This window comes from Lactuca serriola, chromosome 9 (assembly GCF_051521515.1).
Source record: "Lactuca serriola cultivar US96UC23 chromosome 9, Lser_US96UC23_V15, whole genome shotgun sequence".
Taxonomy (NCBI): Eukaryota; Viridiplantae; Streptophyta; class Magnoliopsida; order Asterales; family Asteraceae; genus Lactuca; species Lactuca serriola.
In genome coordinates, this window is record NC_136416.1 from 32,272,199 (window position 1) to 32,280,278 (window position 8,080).

General features: G+C 32.5%; 1 long non-coding RNA gene across 4 annotated transcripts; it reads right to left on the bottom strand.

Moving 5' to 3' along the window:
• Positions 1-896: 896 nt before the first annotated feature.
• On the bottom strand, positions 897-4,451 carry LOC145074950 (uncharacterized). Of its 4 annotated transcripts, none has more exons than XR_013692204.1 (9): positions 4,010-4,451; positions 3,649-3,811; positions 3,339-3,555; positions 3,154-3,271; positions 2,789-2,901; positions 2,476-2,562; positions 2,075-2,143; positions 1,942-1,983; positions 897-1,029 (listed from the first exon to the last, which is right to left on the bottom strand). It is a non-coding gene; the product is annotated as an uncharacterized LOC145074950 (long non-coding RNA). The 4 variants fall into 4 exon arrangements; XR_013692200.1 differs by having other exon boundaries at positions 899-1,029; positions 3,649-3,824; positions 4,010-4,450; XR_013692201.1 differs by lacking the exon at positions 897-1,029 and adding an exon at positions 1,134-1,743 and having other exon boundaries at positions 3,649-3,824; positions 4,010-4,450.
• Between the last annotated feature and the right edge of the window lie 3,629 nt (positions 4,452-8,080).

Genomic DNA, 8,080 nt, shown 5'->3' on the forward strand with positions numbered 1-8,080 from the left:
TTTGATTACCTTTGGTTTTGGAAAATATGTGTGGTATTTTTTTTGGCAAAGTAATCACTAATTATATTTTCTAAAACTTGTTATTTTTTATAATTGTTACAACCAAGTTTTTCATGCATTTTGGTTGTATAAAGTTGCCTTAGAAAAACAAAATGTTTGTTGATATATATATATATATATATATATATATATACTAGTTGTTTACTCGCGCAAAGCAGCGGCGACGAATTGTTTATGGGCGATGATTAATTAATTTCTCTGAATAGTTTCTTTGCGGCTACTAGTTCAAATCGTAAAATTCATTAAGTGTTAACCAAATTACATTCATATTTTTTGAGTTTTTATAATCCTTAAATGCTGATAAATCCATTTTTGTCACTCTTTACAAATTGCAATTAATCACTCATAATGTTAACTCCAAATAACCGTAACATCTTAACTTATTCCGAAGTTTTGACTCGTTTGATCGGCAATTAATCACACAATAATTTATTCTTTTTCAAAGAATATGCAAATCACTATTTGCCATTATTTTTTTTAGTTAGGTTTATTGTCAAAACACCATTAATTAATATTACTTAAAAAAACATGGTTTCACATTTTGTCGATGTTAATTAAAAAAAGTTAAATGTATTTTTAACTATACTGATTAATCGCGTCATACAATTAATATATTTAAAAAAAATTAATATGATTTAACTTTAAATTTAATTCATTTATATTTAGGTAATTACTACTTACAATTAAAAAATAATTATGTCATTCTAAACAGTTACACTGTTATATTTTTTTAAAAATTAAATAGTATAGATTCATAAATTGAAGTTCACGGTAAAAAAAATAAGTTAATTTATGTTGTTTATTTAATATAAAAATTGTAACTACCAATACAAAAATAAATTACAACAAAATCATTTTTTTTATTATTGGATAAATTCCATATACATAATTAATTGGAATCAACAATCAAACCGAATGATCATTACATTGTTATTCTTTAAAACTCTTCAAATATCCTTTAACTTCCAACTGAAAATAGATTAAAATACAATTGGTAAGGCTCATGAACCCATGATATGTAATTACTAAATTGCCACAAAAGATCATACTCAACACACACGAATAAATGCAAGTTCATGAAAAGAAACATAGTAAAAGTAAAATGATATAATTTTTTCCACACACTCATCTACTATTAGGACATCATACATTAAAATAACAACCAACTTTTAAAGTACGATGCTATAGTAAACAAAAAATGGAGTTGGTTGCTATTTTAGCATAGTATTAGATGGCATTGTTATAATATATCAACTGCTGGAAAAAATAGCTAATTGAAAAAGGGGTTAAAGGGTAATTTTGGGGTAATTTAAGGGGGTAGATGGTAAATAAAAGGAGTAGGGTTGAAAGTTAATGATGTGGCAGTTTGAATTTTGACTTTCTTAGTGACATGGAATCAAGTGGAGTAGGTTTAACGGTAAGTGGGTTGCCTATTGTATTGGAGATATAAGGAGTGTTGACGGATTAGGATATGAAGAATGAGATGTTGACCGAGAGTGGGGCCATAAGGGTGTCATTGTAGTGTCTGGTTGGCACAAGGTTGGAATGGATGAGTGTAGTTGGCTAGGTAATCAGGTGGGTGCAGCTAGTAGTATGGTAGGATGGTGAGTAGATTTCACACGTCATTGTTGATGTACAACTTATGTTTTGTTTTTTTTCTTGTTGCACGCACATCACATTCACCTGATGAAGTAAATGTTAACCATGATTCCAATTTAATAATCTTTCCTTTTCTCTTTTGTATTGACAAAACACGTACTTTTGCAGCCCTATTTTGTTCAATACTCGATACACACAAAGAAAGGCAACCAATATTTATATATTTTTTCTCATTCTTGGTAATCCCCACAATAATAATATCATCATGTTTGTACACCATACCTTGTCAAACATCAATACTTTCAGATAGTTCTGGAACTGCCCCTAAACAATGATACACATACACAATAATAATATCATCAATCCAAAGATATATTTGGTATTTAACAAACAGCAAAAACATGAAGAGGCATACCTGAAGAGCTATAAGTGTAATTAAGGGCATTTTTGTCAATTATAATATACTTCCATCAACTCTTGAAAGCTTTGACCGATCATACATGATGAAAACATAGATTGTAACAAACACATTAAATTTCATGGCACAAATTTCCTAAAATTACAAAATATAAGGAAAAAAAACATGGTCACACGTATAGAGCTTATAAAAAGATTTTTTTTCGTTTTCTTTTTACCAAGATTGCAGAAAGTACTTAACAAAAAGTGCATCGACCTTTTACACAAATGACCATGTATTGCCAATGGAACCACTGTAAAACTCGCTTATTAAATGGTCAAACAAAAACATTTCTATAAAAATTCATGCATTTCACAATAATATTAAAAATTCAAAAAAATTGGAAGTTTGGTAGATACCTTTCCCTATTTTGGCCATTTTATGATTAGAAGAGGTAGACTATTTACTTGAGAGGATACATTTAGCAGCCAACTATACAACTCACTCTGTTCAAAACAAAATTAGAAAATATAAAAACAGAAAGAGAATCCAATCTTTCTTGGGGGTCACTGATATTGCATGCAGTTAAGCACATCATTATTTTCGAGTTAGGAATGGACTCAAATAAACCAAATGACACATAGCTATGCATGAATAAATATAACATACTAACTTGTTATGAATTCTATGTTTGAAAAGTATAAGAAATCATAAAAAGATAATAGATTAAACCTCCATGAGGTGAGTTTCTTGTTCAATCCTCTTCAGTTCAGCCAAATTATATAGTCCCTCTAGCGTATGCTTCCACAGATATCACATGCTCCTGTTGTTATAAAGCAAAACACCTGCAAAAAGAAAAATCATAAACCTCAAAGAAGCACAAATGGGTATCATACAAGAGCTATAAAAGTTCAGCACTTTTTGCAGATTGTTTCACAGATTTTAAAATTTTTTAAGGAAAAATGGAAGCAAATGAGTAACTTTGACTATCTGATATAAAATAAATGCATTGAGGATATTTACTAAAATTTCATAAACAATATGTAGATATTCCATTTTTCTAATTCATAGGTCATCATGTAAAAAAGATTTAATGCCTGGAAGTGTGATCAAATCTGCTCTTCGTATCACCCGTGTCTTGCTTCCTTTATTATACGCCTTTATAAGTGCAGCTTTCACAGCAAGTTGCATAACCTCAAGTAAATTCAGCCTCCCCTACACATATAATAATAACTATAAATTTATAACGCATGTGAATAAAAAACCACAACTTGTTATTTACCTGAAACCTGGACATGACATCACTGAATCAAAATTCTCCTGACTAATGAAGTATGCATCCATAAATTCCACAACCTTTTCAATACTTTCATCCTGCCATTTATCCAAATCATTATTAAATTAAAAGTAAAAAAATCACTTGTACCTTTAGCAGTGTCTTTCATGGATCATTCATGTGCTTAAGTACAAGAGACAGATAATCGAGACATAGGGTCGACCTACACCAGTTGACCAAAATCATCATCCATCAAACTGTTTACACTTTAGTGAAAACTAAAACTCAGTTAACTTATTAAGAAACTATACATTACCTTCCCAAATAGAATTGTAGATAAGCTAAAAGATGAATACGAGCATCTTCAAGAAGCCTATGATTCTTTCCCATGGTAGAGTTCTTTCCAAGCCACCCCCAAATCTGTTAAAGTTTCGTTCACCCTAGAAATTGACAGCACCTTCAAATTTTGCTACAAGAACCTTCATTCTAATACTTCAGAAACAGATACACACAAAGTTATAAAGCGAGAACTGAAGACCTTTATGGTCATGAAGATAGAGATAGAGAAAGAGTTATGTTTCAAGAATATATATATATATATATATATATATATATATATATATAGAGAGAGAGAGAGAGAGAGAGGCGTTAAATATTGATTACTATTGAAATCGTACCATGAAATGGCAATTGATTAAGGCCTTTCTTACAGAGAAAATTGGTGGTGGTTGTGGTAGCTGTTCAATGGCAGTGCAGACGGTGGTGGTGGTTGCTTTGAAATTCCATAGTTAGGGTTTCTTTGATAGAGTAATAGAGAGAGAGAGAGAGAGAGAGAGAGAGAGAGAAGAAAGAGGTGTTGGTGCATCGGTGGTTTGGTAGAGAGGAGAAGGAAGTACCAGACTACCGGTTCTTAGTGGGATTCATTGCTTGAGATACCGGAAAAATGGGGGCGGAAGTGATGTGGCAAACTGAGAGGCGAAAAAGAGATCGTAAGTTCTTCCAATTTCAATTTGAACGTGTCTCCCACTGAATCTCGGATTGACTGACTAATTGGGTGAAGATGAAGACCAGGGTCGATATATGCCACATTTAAGAATACTTGGTGTGCGTATTTGTATAAAAAACGTTTCAAATTTTGAATGAACCGGGAATTAAGGGAAATAGATCGGATTTATAAAGATTAAAGAGCGTGGGATAAAATTTAATATTATTTTATTGTTAATTAGTTGTACTTTAAGCATAGATACTTGAACGTCTTAAAAAATATTATTATTATATTCAATCTATTTTTAGAAATATTGTGATTTCTTTTATAACATAGTAAATATATATATATATATATATATGTGTGTGTGTGTGTGATGTGCATAAATTAGCCGGAAACCATTTTGTTTGTTGTATGTGTTGTTTTAAAGTGGTTGTAATATTTAATTAAATATATTAGTTTTCTTTATTTAGTTTTGTAAGTAATAGATTAATTTTTAGAAATAATTTATTTATACAAAAATGGAACAACAAATGAAGACATAGCAATTTTTTGAAGACCGAAAGGTGATTTTTACAACTTTGAAGTGGGTAGGGGCAATTGCGACACTTTCTACAAACTGTTGCTATTGACAGTTTCCACAAGGAATGTTGGTCCTAACGCAACACTTTCTGCAACATTGTCTAAAAAGTGTTGCATGTTCTGAATTATTAACCTTTTAAGAAGTTTTTCAACATTTGCAAACAATGAATGTTTTCTCAAGTGTGAGCATCAACAATAACATTACTAGAAAATTTTAGATCCCTTTAAATGTCCCTTTTGAAACGGACTTGACATTTTGTGTTTGCTCTCAAAATGTTAATAGACATGATTTGGTTTATGCACATATATTTTAATGCATGTTTGTGATGTTTATGTTATGTCGTTGTATGTTATGTTGATGTATGAAAATGGTTTTTACATGTTAAATAACATTTTATTATAAAATAATATCACTTGAAGTTTGAGAAATAAATATTTAAAAAACAACATAAGATGTTTGTAAATGACTATCTATAAAAACATTTTTACCGGTTACCAGTTAAAATCAATTTTTTGTTAAAGAAATAGTTTTATAGTAAAACTTTAACATATCCAACTTTAAAATATTTGAAATGATTTAAAAAGCGTTTAAACATTATCTAAACTTCATGTCTTATAATAGACAATAGTTTTTTTTTTATAAAAAGAAATACTAAAATCTGGTTTATAGCATTATAACATCAAAACTGTAATACTAATAATTATTTTTTACGTCGAAACTTAATATATGATATTAGTTTTTATAAACTTAACGCAACATGTTGATATTACGTTTTATGCATTCCAAATGAGATTTAAAACATAATTATCATCATCTTAGTTTTGGTTTATCAAAATATGACATTTAATAAAATGAGCTTTATTATACAAATTCATAAAGTCATAAGATTTTGATTATTAAAAGGAGATTTAAAATAGTGATTTTAGAACTCATTCAAAACTCCAAGTCTTTAGTGTAAAATGAAATTTTATTAAAAGACTATAATCAATTCTTAAAAGCTTTTTACGACAAAACTATAAATATCATATTTTAGTTTATAACTAATTGTATATAAAATGAAGTTTTATTTGGAACCTAAAGAACATTATAACAAGTGATATGATTTTTACAAAAAGGTATATGAATTGTTGGATGCATGCAATATTCATGAGACCATGTTTTTATAACTATATTTGTAAAACATATATAAAATATTTTCTTAAAAATGCAAGTCGTTGCTGTAACATCCAATTTCCCGTCATTTCTTATTTCAGGTCCGTGGGTAGGAAGTCGATTGTGTAAAGTCTTTGGGCCTTAAGGAGGTAATGTTTAGACCTTTTGGAAGGAGGCAATGATGGTTATAAGATTTAAACCTTTGAATTGTGTTTTGGGCCGAAGGTAGAACAGGAAAAGTCATAGTCTGGGTTCTTACATGAAATATGGATTTTTATTCAAGATTTTTTTGTCAAAGATATTTAGATAATACTGTAGAGCTCTTCAATACGTTTCCGTGGATATAAAGAACGTCGAAAACAGAGTTGGAACGAAGAAGTTACGATCGTTTGAAGTTAGGATAATTTTTGGGTTAGCTGCATACGATGGGCGTACGGGGAGTACGTTGGGCGTACTAGGGCATCCCTAGTATGCTGGGCGTATATTGAGTACGTTGGGCGTACCCGATCAACACCTAAACCCTATTTTCATGGTTTGAGTCCTATTTAAGCTCCTTAACTTCCCTAAACCCATTCCATTTTCAGCCTCCACCTCTTTAACACCCTCTCTTGAAACCCTTACCCTAGTTTGAGCCTCTTGAGCAAAAAAAAGTGTTTTTGAGTGATTTGGGGCGTTCTTGGTGCACCTTGGAGAAGAAGGAACTCATTGAAGAAACGTTGGTTGCATTGGGGTTTGTAGATCCAAACCTTGTTCACCTTAATCTTTCTTTTGGAGGTATAAAGTTTGAATCTTGATATTCCTCAAGGTTTTTGTTTTTCTATCAAGAATTGTCATCGGTCTCTCAGTATAATTCAGGCGATCATGTACCTGAATATCCTCCAATGGAACCACTTTGGAATCATCCACTAAACATTTCCGCAACTGAGAGACATGGAACGTGCTATGGATCTGACTAAGCTCCTTGGGAAGATCCAAGTGATAAGCAACCCGACCCACCCGACCCAAAACCCTAAATTGACTGATGTACCTGGGGCCCAACTTGCCCCTCTTCCTGAATCGGATGACACCTTTACAAGGTGACACCTTCAGGAGAACCATATCTCCCACCTGGAACTATAGGTCTAATCAGCGTTTGTCACCATAACTCTTATGCCAACTCTAGGCTGTCTAGAGTCTACCCCAAACCTGCTGAATCAACGTAGTAGTCTTTAGTACCACCTTGGTACTCCTCATGACTCGCTGGATGACCTCACCCCAACATCTTGGAGTCCTAAATTTCCTCTCATAGATCATCTCAAAAGGAGGTCGATCAATTTTGGCATGATAACAGTTGTTATAAGAAAATTCCGCTAATGGAAGATACTTATCCCAACTCCCACCGAAGTCCAATACACACGCTCGCAACATATCCTCTAAAATTTGAATAGTTTGCATGCTCTGATTGTCAGTCTGCATATGGAAGGTCGTATTGAAATGCAGATGAGTACCTAACTCATCATGGAACCTCTTCCAAAATCTGGAAGTAAACTTGACCTTCTTGTCTGAAACCACCGAAATCGACACCCCATGACATGCCACGACCTCCCTAATGTATACCTCAGCCAACTTCTCCGCATAGATACTCTCCTAAATTGGAATAAAATGCGCGATCTTGGTTAATCGATCCATGATGACCCGAATCGAATCCACTCCGCACGCAGTCCGAGAACTTCATAATGAAGTCCATGGTAATCTCCTCCCATTTCCAAACGAGAATATCTAACAGTTTCCTTTTACTGTGAGGCCACTGATGCTCAGCCTTGAATTTCTTGCAAGTCAGGCACCTCTCCATGTACCAAGTTACATCCGCTTCATGTAGGGACATTAATAATCAGGACGAAGTTCTTTGTACATCTTCGTTACCCCGGGAGGAATGGAGAACCTTGATTTGTGCGTATACTCCATCAGAACCTGACACACACCACCCCAATACGGCACCCACACTCTCCAATGAAGAGTCAATAACCCTCGGCTATCATAATCAAAGGA